Consider the following 17,394-nt stretch of genomic DNA (forward strand, 5'->3'; position numbering starts at 1 on the left):
AATTACTTCAAAATAAATGTTTAATAAAAAATAAAATTGGTATTTCTTTTTAAAACCAATTTCATTTAAAAGAGGCTTACTTAAAGTGAATAATTTAGGTAATTTAATACAAAACAAGATAGAATCATGCATAAGGCTCTGAAATTCAGCACAGTGGACTTCAAAAATGGAATAAGTTCCATCAACCAGAGCTCAAAAAAAAAAAAAAAAAAAAAGCCATAAATATCCTTGGAAACTGAAAAAGAGCCCCCAGGATTCTTTTTATTTTTTAATTGATTGATTGCTTCTAGAGAGAGAAGAAGAAGGAGAAGGAGAAGGAGAAGAAGAAGAAGAAGAAGAAGAAGAAGAAGAAGAAGAAGGAGGAGGAGGAGGAGGAGGTGGAGGAGGAGGAGGAGGAGGAGGAGGAGGAGGAGGAGGAGGAGGAGGAGGAGGGAGAAAACATCAGTTTGTTATTCTACTTATTTATACATTCATTGGTTGATTCTTTTATGTGCTCTGACCAGGAATCAAACATGCAACATTGGCATATTGGACAACACTCTAACCAACTGAGCTACTTGGCCAGGGCAAGCCCTCAAGATTCTTATTTTTCAAAGCAGCAAAACCAAACAAGACAGTATAGAAAACAAATTATTAAGTCACCTCAAAAAGAATCACTGGAATAAAGTTAGAACCACCAAAGCTTTTCTCAACCCACCACACACTTCACTGAAATCCTCAACTGAGAGAAAGACTGAATGTGCATGTGTGTCACCTTCAACCTGATATTCACAGCCACACATTCTGAGTCCCAAAATAGCTTCCATATTCTTGCTACTCACAAAGTACCTGAAGCTTCAACCGTTTCCTGCTTCTCCCAGCTGCAGGACTTGCAATTAGGAAAACATTCACTCAGCGTCTGGAGCAGGTCTGGCTAGGATGAGCTCATTCCTTCAGATGTGCACCTGATCCTCAGGAAGGTGCTCCTCCTCCAGCAAGCAGGTTTCTGTATGTTTAAAGTGACACCCACTACCTGTGCAACCACTTGTCCAGAGCCAGAATCAGTCCTTCCCTATCCACGCCTAGTGCCATAGAATCATTTCCTGCTCTAGCCACTTCACACAGCCACCAAGTTCAAGCAGCAGCAGCTGCTGCTTCTATTACAACGTCACGAGAGAAGGACTTTGTTTTCAGCTGTAATAGAGCTCAGATTCTTCACCACTATGCTATGAACATCTCACGGTCTGTTCCAACAGGCCTTGCCCAGAGTCAGACCTTACCAGAATCATCCCCTTTTTTAGAATTTACAACTCATTTTCCTGAATCAGGAACATAATGCTTCCCCATCTTTCTTATTCTGTTTGTCCTGTCTCTAAGTCTCAATTAACTCAGTCGCTAAATGTGCCCCATGTAGTTAGAGCTAACTCATGCAAACTCAAGTCTGCCCTCAGTTTCACTACTTCTAAGAAAACATTTTCTCTGTCATAGTGGTCTATTTATTGGTAAAGCACATAACAATCCTAATCCAAAAGATATGCAGACTTGAGAAACCAAGATGGTGGCATAGGTAAACACCTAAACTGCTGCCTCGCACAACAATATCAAAACTACAACTAAAAGACAAAACGGACACCATCCAGAACCACAGGAAAGCTGGCTGAGTAGAAATTCTACAACTAGAAGAAAAGAGGAAAGCACATTGAGACTCAGAGGAGCTACAAAAGGCTGAGGTACGGAGGCTCGCACACAGAGAGGACGGGCGGCTGTGTGCACGGGCGGCTGAGTGTGCGGCTGGCTTTCTAAAGCGGGAGGGAGAAGGAAACTCCCGACTGCACTGAACTCCAGTTCTGGGCGAGACGCTGGGAAACCAGACTGATTCGGGGGGAATCTGGACTGTCAGGAAAAAGAAAGCACACTGAGACTCGGGAGCTGTGGAAGGCAGAGGTCCGGAGGCACGTGCGTGCGAGCGCAGAGAGGACTGACTGCTGAATGCACGGGAGGCTGAGTGCGGCTGGCTTTCTAAAGCAGGAGGGAAACAGAAGCTGCTGACTGCGTTGAACTCCAGTTCCGGGCAAGTTTCTGGGAACCCCGACTCATTTGGGGAGAAAATGGACTGTCTGGCAGCAGGCGAAACTCGAGGGCGGCTTTCTCTCAGAGGTGCTTGCAGCGATTACCGAGGGACACTGAGACCCAGGGGCCTCATAGGGCAGGGCTGACGGGAAACCAAGGCTGTCTGCTCCGCCCTGAAACTCTGCCCATTCCAAGCTGAGCACAGAGGCTTTTGCAATTTTGCAAGTCTTGTCTCATAAGAGTGTCTCCAGCACAGAAGTTCTCCCAGCGTAGACACAGCTGATCCTCACAGCCAGTTGGCCTGGAGGTCAATTCCTCCCAGTGATACCAACAACAATCAAGACTTAACTACAACAAGGCTGAGCACACAGTCCACAAAGGGGTGCACCAAGAGTGTCCACCTCAGGTAACTGGGGAGGCTGAGCCACTGTGCCCTAGAGGACACCTACCACACAAAGCTACTCTACCAACTCAGGGAAGCAGTGAAAATGCGGAGACAAAGAAACAGATCACAAATGAAAGAAATGGAGGAAAACAAACGACTGGATATAGAGTTCAAAACCACGGTTATAAGGTTTTTCAAGAATTTCCTAGAAAAGGCCGATAAATTTAACGAGACCCTCAAGGATATGAAAAAGGACCAACTAGAAATTAAACATACACTGACTGAAATAAAAAATATTATACAGAGACCTAACAGCACACTAGAGGACCGCAAGAATCAAGTCAAAGAGTTGAAATACAAAGAAGCAAAAAACACTCAGCTGGAAAAGCAAAAAGAAAAAAGAATCCAAAAATTTGAAGATAGTGTAAGGAGCCTCTGGGACAACCTCAAGCGTACCAACATCCGAATTATGGGGGTGCCAGAAGAAGAGAGAGAGCAAGATACTGAAAACCTATTTGAAGAAATAATGACTGAAAACTTCCCCCACCTGGTGAAAGAAATAGACTTACAAGTCCAGGAAGCGCACAGAACCCCAAACAAAAGGAATCCAAAGAGGACCACACCAAGACACATCATAATTAAAATGCCAAGAGCAAAAGACAAAGAGAGAATATTAAAAGCAGCAAGAGAAAAACAGTTAATTACCTACAAGGGAGCACCCATACGATTGTCAGCTGATTTCTCAACAGAAACTCTGCAGGCCAGAAGGGAGTGGCAAGAAATATTCAAAGTGATAAATAGCAAGAACCTACAACCAAGATTACTCTACCCAGCAAAGCTATCATTCAGAATTGAAGGGCAGATAAAGAGCTTCACAGATAAGAAAAAGCTAAAGGAGTTCATCACCGCCAAACCAGTATTATATGAAATGCTTAAAGATATTCTTTAAGAAGAGGAAGAAGAAGAAAAAGGTAAAGATAAAAATTATGAACAACTAATACATGTCTATCAACAAGTGAATCTAAAAATCAAGTGAATAAAAAATCTGATGAACAGAATAAACTGGTGAATATAATAGAATCAGGGGCATAGAAAGGGAGTGGACTGACAATTCTGGGGGGGAAAGGGGTGTGGGAGGTGCGGGAAGAGACTGGACAAAAATCTTACACCTATGGATGAGGACAGTGGGGGAGGTAAGGGCAAAGGGTGGGGTGGGAACCTGGTAGAGGAGAGCTATGGGGGGAAAAAAGAGGAACAACTGTAATAATCTTAACAATAAAGATTTATTAAATTAAAAAAAAGAAACATTAAAGGAAAGCCAATTAATAAAAAAAAAGATATGCAGACTTCATTTCAAAGTGATATAATATTGGTACTAAAAACATTCAATCAGAAGTATCTGCGTACTAAACAGTCATTCAACAAGTATTTTTGTGCACCTATTATATACAACCATCTCTGATAGGGTGCTGATCTGTGCTTTAAATTAAAATAAATAAAATAAAATCTGAGAAAGAGCCCTTCCCACTTTAACTTTCCACAAGACTTCTGTAGTGTTACTTCTTCCATGATAAACTTCTCCACGGACCACCGGTTGGCGACCGCTGCTCCAAAGGTCTCCTTAAACCAGCAGTCGCCAACCTTTCAGACCTCACGGACCACCAGTAGTTAGCGGACCACCAGTTGGCGACCACTGGACTCAGGAAACTAGCCAGAGAAACATCAGACTTACTAGTGGTTTCCTATGAGAGATGGCAAGGGACTTGCAATCAAGAAGGGGAAACCTTCCCTGGCTTATTTGCTCAGTGGTTAGAGTGCTGGCCCACGGACCAAAGGGTCATGGGTCATGAATTTGATTCCTGATCAAGGGTACGTACCATGGTTGTGAGGCAACCAATTGATGTGTCTCTCTCATTGATCTCTCTCTCTCTCTCTCTCTCTCTCTCTCTCTCTCTCTCTCTCTATATATATATATATATATATATATAATCTATCTCTATCTCTACGTCTCTCTCTCCTCCCTCCTCTCTACTCTCTCTAAAAAAAATAAAAATTCAATGGAAAAAATATCCTCAGGTGAGGATAAAAAAAAAAAGAAGGGGAAACCTGCCTTTGCCGGGTGGCTCAGTTGGCTGGAGCATCATCCTATGAACAAAAATTCTGTGGGTTTGATTCCCTGTCAAGGCACATACCTAGGTTTCAGGTTCAGTCCCCTGTTGGAGCACCTATAGAAGACAACTGATTGGATTTTCTCTCTCATGTTGATGTTTCTCTCTCTCTCCCTTCCTCTCTCTAAAAAAAATCAAACATATCCTCAGATGAGGATTAAAAAAGAATAAGAAGAAGGGGAAATGTAGGAGCTTTCACCTAATTTAGTAATGTTTAGTTTCCTGGATAATGAATATAAGAAAGCTTACTGTGCCCTAGCTGGTTTGGCTCGGTGGATAGAGCATCAGCCTGCGGACTGAAGGGTCCCAGGTTCGATTCCAATCAAGGGCACATGCCTGGGTTGCGGGCTCAATCCCCAGTGGGGGGCTTGCAGGAGGCAGCTAATCAATGATTCTCTCTCATCATTGATGTTTCTATCTCTCTATCCCTCTTCCTTCCTCTCTGAAATCAATAAAAATGTGTTTTAAAAAAAAGAGAAAGCTTACTGTATTATTCTTTTTATTTTTTATTTTTTAAATATATTTTATTGATTTTTTACAGAGAGGAAGGGACAGGGATAGAGAGTTAGAAACATCGATGAGAGAGAAACATCGATCAGCTGCCTCCTGCACACCTCCCACTGGGGATGTGCCCGCAACCAAGGTACGTGCCCTTGACCGGAATCGAACCTGGGACCTTTCAGTCCGCAGGCTGACGCTCTATCCACTGAGCCAAACCGGTTTCGGCTACTCTTTTTAAATAATAATAAATTTTTTTAAAAAAAGAGAGAACTGTGCCTCAAAGACACAACCAACAGAGTGAGAAGGCAACCCACAGAATGAGAGAAAATATTTGTCAATAATTTGTCTGATAAGGAGTTAATATCCAGAACATATAAAGAATTCCAACAACTTATCATTAACCAATTTAAAAGTGCACAAAGGGCCCTGGCCAGTTTGGCTCAGTGGATAAAGTATCGGACCAGGGACTGAAAGGTTGTGGGTTCAATTCCAGACAAAGGCATGTACATCGGTTGCAGGCTAGATCCCCAGCCCCGGTTGGGGTGTGTGCAGGAGGCAATCAATTGATGTGTCTTTCTTACATCAATGTTTCTCCAAAAAAGATATACAAATGGCCAATAAGCACATGTAAAGATGCTCAGCATCACAAGTCATTAGGGAAATACAAATCAAAACCACAATGAGATACTATCTCATATCCAATAGAAACTAACAATTGTTGATGAGGATGTGGAGAAATTGAAACACTTGTGTACTGCTGGTGGGAATGTAAAATGGGTTAGCCACAATGGAAAATGGTATGGCAATGCCTCAAATATTTAAAATAAGATCCAGCAATTCCACTTCTGGTTATATATCCAAAAAAATTGAAAGCAGGGTATCAAAGAGATCAGTGTACACCCATGTTCCTAGCAGCATTATTTACAATAGCTAAAAGATGGAAGCAACCCAAGTGAATGGATAAGCAAAATGTGATGTGTGTGTGTGTACAGTGAAGTATTATTCAGCCTTAAAAAGGAAGGAAATTATGACACATACTAAAGCATGGATGAACCTGGAGGACATTATGCTAAATAAAATAAGCCATGCACAAAAGGACACTCTATGATTCCATTTATATCAGATACATAAACAGTCACATTCAGAGATAGACAGTAGGATGGTGGTTGCCAGTGACTGGGGGGAGAGGAGTAGGGATCATTTTTTAATGGGTATAGAATTTCAGTTTTGCAAGATGAAAATTGTTCAATGTGAATGTATTTAATACTACTGAACTATACATTTAAAAATGGTGCCCAGCCGAAACCGGTTTGGCTCAGTGGATAGAGCGTCGGCCTGCGGACTGAAGGGACCCAGGTTCGATTCCGGTCAAGGGCATGTACCTTGGTTGCGGGCACATCCCCAGTGGGGGGTGTGCAGGAGGCAGCTGATCGATGTTTCTCTCTCATCGATGTTTCTAGCTCTCTATCCCTCTCCCTTCCTCTCTGTAAAATATCAATAAAATATATTTTTTTTAAAAAATGGTGCCCAGCCAGCGTAGCTCAGTGATTGAGCATCAACCTATAAACCAGGAGGTCGAGATTCGATACCCTATCAGGGCATATGTCCAATTTGCGGGCTTAATCCCCAGTATGGAGCATGCAGGAGGCAGCCGATAAATGATTCTCTCTCATCATTGATGTTTCTATCTCTCTCTCCCTTCTCTTCCTCCCTAAAATCAATTAAAAAATATTTTTAAAAAATGATTACGGAGGTAACTTTTATGTTGTGTATTTTAAAAATACAGAGAACTAATCAAAACAGGTCTTACTTAGCCTGATCAACATTAGATATTAAATAAGAAAAACTCTAAATTCAGTTTCAAACAGTCTGCTGCTTTTTTCCTCTTTGAAAAATCGAGTCAAACATTATTTGTTGAAAAAGACTCATGTGCTATAGGCAGTAGGCAAATTCATTACTCTGATCAGTTTCATACAAATGAAGAACCTAATATACTGGCAGTAGCTAATGTACTCCCAGAGAAGTAGAAAGTAAATATTATCACTAAGTTTTGCTGGGGGGAAAAATGCTTAGCCTAAATAATAGTCCCCAAATATTAAGGATGGTAGCTTAGAAATAAAATAGTTATTATTTGTTATCTGCTTTACAAAGTTTGAAATCTGCATTAAATTGTATTAGCCCCATTCCCAAGGCTTATTCAGAAAGGGTGGAGATGAGAAAACTATAATTAAAAAACTAAGAAATAATCCTTCAACAGAAGAAATGTGCTTCATTGGGTTGTTGTATGGATTAAATGGGTTATTTCATGCAAAGCATTGTAACACAGTGGTTGGCTCATGGTATTGCTCAACAAGACATTCAAACTTTTTCCATACAATTATCTTATGTCTCCATATTTCCCCTTAAACCAGCATAATCTAAATTAGTTTGACTATTTGAACACAAACATGAACAATATTTGAAATAACTATATACAGTTCACAGTATTTTTAAGTCACTATAATTTATTATTTAAAACAGTTGAATAAAGAAAAAAAAAACTAAAATTTGAATGCCTATTACATGATAGTTACTGTGCTAAGAATTAACATCTATTATTTCACCTAATTTGTTCCAGTAGTGTAATCCTAATTTCAAAGATAAGGGAACTGAGGTTTAGAAATATTTAGTAATTTGCTCAACTTTCCATATATAGTATTAAATTGAAGGGCTGAGATTTTAATTCTTTCTGACTCCAAAACTCACTTTTATCACTAAAACTATCTTAAGCCCTGTGAGAGATAATTTCTCATTCTTTTGTTCAATTATTCATTCACTGACTCTTTCATTTAATCAAACAATTCAATGCTGCCAGGCATACTGTACTAATCTAGTGATATAAAAATGTATAAAACAGCCACTGCCCTTCATAGCCTAGAAGGTGTATGTGTCTGAGAAGGAGAGGAAAGGATGTTACAATCGCATAAGAGCTCAATAATAGTAGAATAAGCAGGAAACATGGAGGGTGAATACTAGACTGGAGAATCTGAAAAATCATTGCAGAAGAATTACCATTTCAACTGAAATTTTTTAAATATATGGTTACAACCTGATAAAAAGCATCTACACAAAAACCTAAGCTAATATTACACTTAATGGAGATATACTAAATGTATTGCCCCCTACTTCCCCCCAAAGGTAAGGAACAAAGCAAGGTTGTCTGCTTTCACTACTCTTATTCAACCACAATATTGGAAGTTCTAAGCACTGTAATAGGCAAGAAAGAGAAATAAAAGGCATACAGATTGGAAAGGGAGAAATAAAATTATCTCTATTTGCAAATGATATGTTTGTCTACATGGAAAATCCAAAAAAATCTATTTTAAAAACTCCTAGAATTAATAACAACAAGGTTGCAGGAATTGTAATATGTTTTATGATATAGCATACAGTTTAGAATTTGCTTTAATATTTTGTAATGTTCTAAATTCTTTCTTTCTTTTTAGTCTTGTCAACTACTATGTAAACTCCTCAGGGCCAAAACTTGTTTCAGGAGTCTTTGTTCATATATTGTGCTTTATTACATTGTAATTATTTGTTTCTCTGTCACTCTCCCTTCCTAGGCTCTGGACAATTTCAAGGCAGAGAACAAGGATTACTTGCATTGAATCCTGAATGTTTAGTAATCAAACACAAAACAGGTCTCACCCTAACCGGTTTGGCTCAGAGCATTGGCCTGCGGACTGAAAGGTCCCAGGTTCAATTCCGGTCAAGGGCATGTACCTGGGTTGCGGGCACATCCCCAGTGGGAGCTGTGCAGGAGGCAGCTGATCAATGATTCTCTCTCATTGATGTTTCTAACTCTCTATCCCTCTCCCTTCCTCTCTGTAAAAAAATCCATAAAATATATTTTTAAAAAAACAAAAGAAACAGGTCTCAATAAATGTTTGTGGAATGGATAAATGAATTCATCTCCACTCCATGCCCCCACCTTGCAATGCCTTATACACAGTACTCTACACATAAAAAGAACCCAGTAAAGCTTGTTAATGGACTCATGTAGAAACCTTTTGGACCCAACCACATAAGCTTTCTCTTGCCTCAGAAAAGCACTTTAAAGTTTAGCTACTAACACTACAAATTAAAAGTTTTAGTCTAACACATATCAAATAAATAGTTTCAATGACTAGCCACATCAAGGCTAGCTCTAGGATTTAAAAGCCATCATTCTAATTAATGAATTTGTCAACCTCAACATGGAAAAATCCAGTTACATCATCAAAAGAGAGGTTATCCCTTGCAAATTTATACCTACAAAAGATAGTGAGTAAAAATATCAGAAAGCTGTATCTGTAGATTGAAATCATTTTTATGATTTCATTAGGCTTCATTGTTTTCACTAGAAATACAAGTTAAACAGAAAAGCAGTGCAAACCTGTTTCCAGAAAACAGTCCCGGAGCTCAGAAACTAATGTTTTGCCCTCTCCTTTATTTTCACTCCTGGGAGACTCCTTTGACAGATATTTAAAACATGTGCAGTCTTCTAAGATAAAATCTCACCCATTTCTTAAAAGGCACATAACCTGAATACGCACACTTAGGGAACACTAGGTTTTATATTCAAGTAACTAAAACTATCCCTAGTGTTCAGCCTGGTGCTGTGGCAATAAAAACACTGTTCTTAGTTTTTAAAATTACATTCGTGTAAGGCTTAAGTGTCGTACTGCACATTCTTTCACTGTATCCTCTAAACTGATTTTACACTGCATATATAATTTAATAAATGCTCCGTAAAGGATTCTACACTTGAATGAATCTGAGAAGAAAGGTGATCTTAGCACACACCCTCTTCTTCCAACTCAGTACGTTCTAAAAGAAGAACAGCTGAGTATTTTTTCTCAAAAATCTATCTCCGGATCCCACCCCACACTTTATTTTGGAGCAGCAATCACTCATTACCCCACTCACAGTCTCTCTACAAACTAAATACTAGCTCACCTCCTTTCACATCTCAGAGTCCGCGGGAATTTCTGTGGAAGGGGCGGGGGGACGGTGAAGTCCGGGACGCCACCATTCCCGCCAAGCCATTTAGGACCTAGGTCCTGGCGCATTCAAGTGTGGCACCAGCCTCAGGCGGACCCCCGGGACCCGCGAAGGTCTCGGTCTCTCTCTCTCTCTCTCTCTCTCTCTCTCTCTCTCTCTCTCTCTCTCTCTCTCTCTCTCTCACACACACACACACACACACACACACACACACACACACACACGCCAGTGCAAAGCAAAACCGGCCCAACCTCTATGCTCCCATTCAACATACCCTCTTCCGAGCTGTACCCCAGTTCTGCCCACTGATTCCTCAATGGAGTCCGGTCCCTTTATCCAGTTCTCAGTCCCCGAAACCCTGCTACTCTCACCACACACAAGCTTTCACGCTCTGGTCCCTGCTCCTTGAACCCTACAACACCCCGGTCCCTCCCTCTGGACTTCCCAGAGATCAGCCCTCCCCGTGTACCCTAGTGCAGACCGGCGCCCTGTCCCTGTACCCACTGGACCCGGGTCCTTTCCTAAACGTCACACTCGGGTTCACTCCTCCCGTGACCTGACCTTCCCCATCACCCCCCAGGTTCTACCCCCTGCACCCCATTACCTCCAGCCCCGCCCCCCGGAGGGTGTCGCACTCACAGCTCCTGCCGCCGCATCCTGAACCGCCGCGGCTGCTATAGCTACAGGGAGCCAAGGCAACCAGCTCTCGCGACACTTCCCACAACTACGGCGAGAACCACCTAGAGGAGCCTCTTGCAGGAAAGTAAATGAGTCAGGCTCCAGGCCGCGAAGTATATCTCGCGATAGTTACTGTAAAATGGCGGCCGCGAGGCGTTTCAAGAATGGCGTGCAAGGGTCTGAAGGTGGGCGAGAACGAGGGAGAATCTTGAGCTGGCGGGAGAGTCGGGAAACTATCGCAGGCAGGACGGTCTGGGTTGCGGGGCGTTAATAAAGCGAACCCCCACACTGGGATAACTTTCCCCAAGTGCCTCACACTTAGAGCAGTGTTGCCTTTAGCTGAAGTTTCCTTCTGCAGGCCGTTGTAGAGATGGGACGAGCAAGACAGAAATCAACCGTCCCATCCATCTCATGACCTTCCTTCAGGAAGTTTTCATCTGTTCTTCCCCTGCATTGGTTTGCAAATGGTGTTTGGTTCCACAGAAATATTTATGTTTATCCACGAGGGCCACACCCCCATCGGTTAGCCCGACCAAAAGAGGAAATAAACGTGTGTGTTTTTTAATGGAACATAAACACATGTTTGAATGCGGAAGGGGACCGCATTGTGTGGTTTCAACTTTGCACTTGTTGCTTGCTGCCCAGTGGACACATCCTTACTTAGTGATTCAACACTTGGTTGTAGGGCGTTGTCTCTCTGCTCAGACAACTTTAAATGCAGACTGAGTAGCATCTGGGAACAGAAGATGAACTTAACGTTGGTCAACAAGGAAGAATAAAACGGAGGGCAATAATAAGGAAATAGAAATAATAAATGGAGAATTCATTTTTTTCTCTTAAAGCCCCTGAATAGCTCTCATAATCTGGACCAGTGCTAGCCAGTAGACATATATTGTGAGCTGCATTGTGCAATTTAAATAGTTAACATTTTTAAAGTAATACATATGAAATTAATTTATTTTTAACCCAATATATTCAAATTATTTCAGCATGTAATATCTTAATTACTAATTAGATAATTAATGGCTAGTGACAATAATATTAGCAAAGCTCCAGACCCTTATCTAGATTATGAGCTATCTGGGTGATTGTAGGGCACAGTATTATGGGCATGTGGTTTGTGTAAAAGAATCCCTTGAAATTGCTAACTCAAATGGCTGCAGAGGCTAGGCAAGTAACAATAAAAGATGGCCTGGTGTAAAACAAGAGGTAGAAGTGGGGACCAGGACCCAGTGGAGAGCACAAGCTCATGATCTAAAAGGGAACTCTCTTGAGCTCCTGAATTGAAAACTCTGCTGAGTTTTAAAACACAGTGATGGCAAACAGAAGATGTGTATGAACAGTATAGACAGTTAGCTGTGCTGCCAATGTGTGACATCTGTGAACTGTGGCATTCAAATGTATGAACATTTGTGAAGAAAGGTTGCTTTAACAGAATAATTTCCAAGCAAAGTTTTTTTTTAATTTAATAAATCTTTATTGTTCAGATTATTACAATTGTTCCTCTTTTTTCCCCCCATAGCTCCCCTCCACCCGGTTCCCACCCCACCCTCTGCCCTTACCTCCCCGCCACTGTCCTCATCCATAGGTGTACGCTTTTTGTCCAGTCTCTTCCCGCACCTCCCACATCCCTTTCCCCCTGAGAATTGTCAGTCCACTCCCTTTCTATGCCCCTGATTCTATTATATTCACCAGTTTATTCTGTTCATCAGATTTTTTTTAAATCGGCTTTATTTATTTATTTATTTATTTAGGCTTCTTAGAAAATACAAAGCAGAGTTTCTTAACTTCTGACACCCAAGTTGTAATGGAACATATTATTCTAGAAGCACCTATAAGTAAACCTAGACTCCTTGGGAGGGTAACGGGTATGGCTTGATCAATGGGCCTCTGCATGCTTAGCCGTTTCTCTACCTGTCCCATTTGTTTCTATAGAGGAGCACGGACTCTGCCCCAGAGACAAACCTGGGTCCCCATGGTGGGTCTTGTGTGTTGGTGATGACTCAGTTGAGAAACACTCTCATGCAGGATGTCCATACATTTACTGTTGGCTTCTGATGACTCGACAGGTAAGTACTCACATTGCAACATAGCTCTTCAGGTCAGCCTTCCCAGAGGGACCTGTGGGGCTTAAGCTCAGTCTGTTTCTCACATCTGGAAAAATGTAGCTAATGGCTCCAATCCTTCTCACCTTATAGCAGTGTTACAAGGTAGTTATGACGCACTTTATAATCCACTGGAGTTACTGTCTATGTTATGAGTCAGCATTTTCTTCTTTTCTAAAATACCTTAGTTTCCCTACTGCCCACTCTTTACATAGTACTGGTTTGACATTCCTATAATAAATGGCAGCAAATGTTTCACATTATTGCATTTATAGCTGGTGAGTAATAAAATCATTTAAGGTGCCACTTTGCTGGGAAAAAAATGTTTTTAACTAAATGTTCACCCTCTTACCTGACAAGGTGCCAGCCATTAGGGATACAGTAACTAGTAAGATACTAGCTACTGCCTTCAGGGGATTACTAAGTTTCCTTTATTAGTGATGGGTAAGCTTAGAGAGCCAGCTGACTCCTCTATAGGTCCAGGCAGTCTCTAGTTTACATTGTCTCCTGCATCCTAGTAGGCCAAGGGACAATGGGGCCTAACTGAAGAAAGAACCAAGTCAGCCTGGGGTTTGTTTCTGTGTAACTGAGGGCAGATCACCAAGCTCTCTAAGCCTTGGTTTGACCTGGAAAATAGAGAACCACCATCACCTTGCAGGGGTATGGACAGTGTCTGTTCATTGCTTGATACATGTAGGTATTTATGTGGTAGTCATGACTGTTCTTCACCCGAGGTTACAGGCATGGCGTGGTGAGTCACCCAGCAGGACTTAGAACATCACTGAGCAGGTAACATGATGGAAACAATAGACCAACACAAAGGAGTAAAGAGATGAAGTGCTGCTCCCGTTAGTAAGCATAAGCCTGGTATCTGCCATCAATCTTTATGTGGTGTCCCAGGCACTCAGAGGTTCAGCTGAAGTCTCGATTGGTGAGGACATCTGGAGCCACAAGGGTCCAGGCGTAAAGGAGGAGGCAGACCCAGCTGGAGCTGATCTTGACCCACATAGCTTGCCACTTGCTGGTAACATTCTGGAACTCTGCATCAGGGCTGTACCAGCCAGTCACGGTCATCATGATGTACAAGGAAGCCAGGCAGAGCATCAAGTGGAACATAGTGTAGCTATACTGAACTCCCTCTTTCTCGTTGTCCATAGCCCGCCGAGGCTGTCCCTCTTCTTCATCGCCGGCACCCTTGGTAGATGTTTCACGGAGGATCACACTTTCACTTCCTGACAGGGTCAGCTTACTTAACCTGGCTATTGGTAGAAGTGCGGTAGCTGCACATCACAATCTCTATCAGCCTTTATATCAACCACCTTGATTTTAAATCCCCCTTCACAGAATCCAGGAATCTTCTTCAGCTGATTTTTTACCCCTTCTGTTTGCATGATGCAGGATACAACAGTGCCCAGGATGAGAATAGAAGCATAAATGAGGCGAGTCACAGTGGAATTCTTACTGTTGAGACAGCAACCGCATAGCAAACATGATGCACCACCACAAAGGCATGGAACCCAGCTGGCTAGGGAGCAGACGCCCAGCACAGCTCCCATGGTGACACCGGTGATGGAAGTGGCGGATCCGGAGGCTTCTCACGCGCGTTGCTACTGCCAGTTGAGATGTCTCCTCAAAAACACGAAGGTTTCTCAAGCCGGATGTTCATCAGATTTTTTATTCACTTGATTTTTAGATTCACTTGTTGATAGACATGTATTAGTTGTTCATAATTTTTATCTTTACCTTTATCTTCTTCTTCCTCTTCTTAAAGAGTACCTTTCAGCATTTCATATAATCCTGGTTTGGTGGTGGTGAACTCCTTTAGCTTTTTCTTGTCTGTGAAGCTCTTTATCTGCCCTTCAATTCTGAATGATAGCTTTGCTGGGTAGAGTAATCTTGGTTGTAGGTTCTTGCTATTTATCACTTTGAATATTTCTTGCCACTCCCGTCTGGCCTGCATGGTTTCTGTTGAGAAATCAGCTGACAATCGTATGGGTGCTCCCTTGTAGGTAATTAACTGTTTTTCTCTTGCTGCTTTTAATATTCTCTCTTTGTCTTTTGCTCTTGGCATTTTAATTATGATGTGTCTTGGTGTGGTCCTCTTTGGATTCCTTTTGTTTGGGGTTCTGTGCGCTTCCTGGACTTGTAAGTCTATTTCTTTCACCAGGTGGGGGAAGTTTTCAGTCATTATTTCTTCAAATAGGTTTTCAGTATCTTGCTCTCTCTCTTCTTCTGGCATCCCCATAATTTGGATGTTGGTACGCTTGAGGTTGTCCCAGAGGCTCCTTACACTATCTTCAAATTTTTGGATTCTTTTTTCTTTTTGCTTTTCCAGCTGAGTGTTTTTTGCTTCTTTGTATTTCAACTCTTTGACTTGATTCTTGCGGTCCTCTAGTCTGCTGTTAGGTCTCTGTATAATATTTTTTATTTCAGACAGTGTATGTTTAATTTCTAGTTGGGGATTTTTCATATCCTCGAGGGTCTCGTTAAATTTATTGGCCTTTTCTAGGAAATTCTTGAAAAACCTTATAACCGTGGTTTTGAACTCTATATCCAGTCGTTTGTTTTCCTCCATTTCTTTCATTTGTGATCTGTTTCTTTGTCTCCGCATTTTCACTGCTTCCCTGAGTTGGTAGAGTAGCTTTGTGTGGTAGGTGTCCTCTAGGGCACAGTGGCTCAGCCTCCCCAGTTACCTGAGGTGGACACTCTTGGTGCACCCCTTTGTGGACTGTGTGCTCAGCCTTGTTGTAGTTAAGTCTTGATTGTTGTTGGTATCACTGGGAGGAATTGACCTCCAGGCCAACTGGCTGTGAGGATCAGCTGTGTCTACGCTGGGAGAACTTCTGTGCTGGAGACACTCTTATGAGACAAGACTTGCAAAATTGCAAAAGCCTCTGTGCTCAGCTTGGAATGGGCAGAGTTTCAGGGCGGAGCAGACAGCCTTGGTTTCCCGTCAGCCCTGCCCTATGAGGCCCCTGGGTCTCAGTGTCCCTCGGTAATCGCTGCAAGCACCTCTGAGAGAAAGCCGCCCTCGAGTTTCGCCTGCTGCCAGACAGTCCATTTTCTCCCCAAATGAGTCGGGGTTCCCAGAAACTTGCCCGGAACTGGAGTTCAACGCAGTCAGCAGCTTCTGTTTCCCTCCTGCTTTAGAAAGCCAGCCGCACTCAGCCTCCCGTGCATTCAGCAGTCAGTCCTCTCTGCGCTCGCACGCACGTGCCTCCGGACCTCTGCCTTCCACAGCTCCCGAGTCTCAGTGTGCTTTCTTTTTCCTGACAGTCCAGATTCCCCCCGAATCAGTCTGGTTTCCCAGCGTCTCGCCCAGAACTGGAGTTCAGTGCAGTCGGGAGTTTCCTTCTCCCTCCCGCTTTAGAAAGCCAGCCGCACACTCAGCCGCCCGTGCACACAGCCGCCCGTCCTCTCTGTGTGCGAGCCTCCGTACCTCAGCCTTTTGTAGCTCCTCTGAGTCTCAATGTGCTTTCCTCTTTTCTTCTAGTTGTAGAATTTCTACTCAGCCAGCTTTCCTGTGGTTCTGGATGGTGTCCGTTTTGTCTTTTAGTTGTAGTTTTGATATTGTTGTGCGAGGCAGCAGTTTAGGTGTTTACCTATGCCGCCATCTTGGTCTGTTTTTTTCCCAAGCAAAGTTTAAGTATTTGACTGTGTTTCTGGCTGGATCTTGTACAAGTGTGCACTTTAATGCATTAGACCACCATTGCAATAATTTCACTTTCAATTAGACGTTTCTAAGGAAATAGTTTCACAATAAACCTGTGCTCCCTGTAAATTAGTAAACTTGTTCCATGATTATTTTTGTTACTAGAGGCCCAGTGCACAAAATTCATGCATGGCGGGTGGTCCCTCAGCCCAGCCTTCACCCTCTCCAATCTGGGCCTAAAGGGGCAGTCGGACATCCCTCTCACAATCCAGGACTGCTGGCTCCCAACGCTCACCTGCCTGCCTGCCTGATTGCCCCTAACAACTTCTGCCTGCTAGCCTGATCACCCCCTAACCACTCTCCTGCCAGCCTGATCGACTCCTAACTGCCTTCCCCTGCCTGCCTGGTCACACCCTAACTGCCCTCCCCTGCCAGCCTGATCGCCCCAACTGCCCTCCCCTGCTGGCCCGGTCACCCCTAACTTCCCTCCCTCGCCAACCTGGTCACCCCCAACTGCCCTCCTTTGCAGGCCTGGTTGCCCCTAACTGTCCTCCCTTGCAGGCCTTGTCCCCCCCAACTGCCCTCCCCTGCTGGCCTGGTCACCCCTAACTTTCCTCCCTTGCCAGCCTTGGTCGCCACTAACTGCCCTCCCCTCCAGGCCTGATCGCCCCCAACTGCCCTCCCTTCCAGGCCTGGTCCCTCCCAACTGCCCTCCCCTGCTGGCTTGATCACCAACAACTGCCCTCCCCTGCTGGCCATCTTGTGATGGCCATCTTATGTCCACATGGGGGTGGCCATCTTTGACCACATGGAGCGGCCATCTTGTGTGTTGGA

General features: G+C 43.1%; 1 protein-coding gene and 1 long non-coding RNA gene across 3 annotated transcripts in view; one reads left to right on the forward strand and one right to left on the reverse strand.

Moving 5' to 3' along the window:
* Positions 1-10,871, reverse strand: part of USP54 (ubiquitin specific peptidase 54) — a 135,236-nt gene extending 124,365 nt beyond the window's left edge. Inside the window, exon 1 of one of the 2 annotated variants that reach the window (XM_080642728.1) lies at positions 10,765-10,871. The gene's annotated coding sequence lies outside the window, so the exon portion shown is untranslated. The remainder of the gene's footprint in view (positions 1-10,764) is intronic. The other variant, XM_080642730.1, reaches the window with a different exon arrangement.
* A 30-nt stretch (positions 10,872-10,901) lies between these two features.
* Positions 10,902-16,690, forward strand: LOC308234626. Its single transcript, XR_013959112.1, has 3 exons — positions 10,902-10,988; positions 12,739-12,872; positions 14,307-16,690. It is a non-coding gene; the product is annotated as an uncharacterized lncRNA (long non-coding RNA).
* Positions 16,691-17,394: the final 704 nt, after the last annotated feature.

The sequence above is a fragment of the Plecotus auritus genome, assembly GCF_963455305.1.
Source record: "Plecotus auritus genome assembly, chromosome: 9".
NCBI lineage: Eukaryota > Metazoa > Chordata > Mammalia > Chiroptera > Vespertilionidae > Plecotus > Plecotus auritus.